The sequence below is a fragment of the Arachis duranensis genome, chromosome 9, assembly GCF_000817695.3.
Source record: "Arachis duranensis cultivar V14167 chromosome 9, aradu.V14167.gnm2.J7QH, whole genome shotgun sequence".
Taxonomy (NCBI): Eukaryota; Viridiplantae; Streptophyta; class Magnoliopsida; order Fabales; family Fabaceae; genus Arachis; species Arachis duranensis.
In genome coordinates this window covers 96,150,050-96,151,492 of record NC_029780.3, presented here as the reverse complement: position 1 = coordinate 96,151,492, position 1,443 = coordinate 96,150,050, and positions in this window count along the sequence as shown.

Genomic DNA, 1,443 nt, shown 5'->3' with positions numbered 1-1,443 from the left:
ACAAAACTGAGACCAAAGATGTCTAATACAATAGATAAATGTCCTATATATACTAGACTAGCTTCTAGGGTTTGCATGAGTAAGTAATTGATGCATAAATCCACTTTCGGGGCCCACTTGGTGTATGCTTGGGCTGAGCTTGATTAATCCACGAGCTGAGGCATTTCCTGGAGTTGAACTCCGAGTTATGATGTGTTTTGGGCGTTCAACTCCGGATCATGACGTTTTTCTGGCGTTTAACTCCAGACAGCAGCATGTACTTGATGTTCAACGCCAAGTTACATCGTCAATCTCCGAATAAAGTATGGATTATTATATATTGCTGGAAAGCTCTAGATGTCTACTTTCCAACGCCGTTGAGAGCGCGCCAATTGGAGTTCTGTAGCTCCAGAAAATCCATTTCGAGTGCAGGGAGGTCAGATTCCAACAGCATCAGCAGTCCTTTTGTCAGCCTTCTTCAGAGTTTTGCTCAAGTCCCTCAATTTCAGGCAGAATTTACCTGAAATCACAGAAAAACACACAAACTCATAGTAAAGTCCAGAAATGTGAATTTAACATAAAAACTAATGAAAACATCCCTAAAAGTAGCTCAAACTTACTAAAAACTATATAAAAACAATGCCAAAAAGCGTATAAATTATCCGCTCATCACGCGTGCGCACCTGGCACTTGCGCGCATCTGCGAATCATCCCATGGACTCGTACGCGTGCTGTGCGCATACGCGTCGGTGCTGGTTTATGATTTTTTAATGAAAACGTGACCAACAAATTCTCAAGGGTTGTGGGGCCCAATTCCAACCAACTTTGGCGCCTAAACTGCTATTTAAAGCCAAGGATTGAAGAGCAAAGGGAGATTAGTTCATTCACACACATTAGGATTAGTTTTAGAAGTAGTTTCTAGAGAGAAAAGCTCTCACTTCTCTCTAGAATTAGGATTAGGATTAGGTTTAGTTCTTAGATCTAGGTTTTAATCTTTGCTTTCTTCTACTTCTACATCTTAATTCCTTGTTGTTAGATTCATTCTTCTTCCATTCTTTTGTTGTAATTTCCTTTATGTTGTTCTTGTATTTTGTTGTAGATCTACTATTGTTCCTTCCATTTTCTTCCAATTCAATAAGAGGTAATTCATAATAATTGTTCTTCTTTGCTTTTCCACTGTTGATCTCTTGTCTTTGTAGTTAGATCTCTCTTTGATTCTTGCATTTAATAATGTTTACTTCTATTGCACTTTATGTGTTTGTTGAAATGTCTCTTTTAGTTTTAGTGTAGATTTTGTTCCTCTTGGCCTAGGTAGAGTAATTAGTGACACTTGAGTTATCTAATTCCTTTGTTGATTGTTAATTGGAGAGATTGTATTGGTTTAGAGTGCACTAAAGCTAGTCTTTCCTTGGGAGTTGGCTAGGACTTGTGGCTCAAGTCAATTCATCCACTTGACTTTCCTTT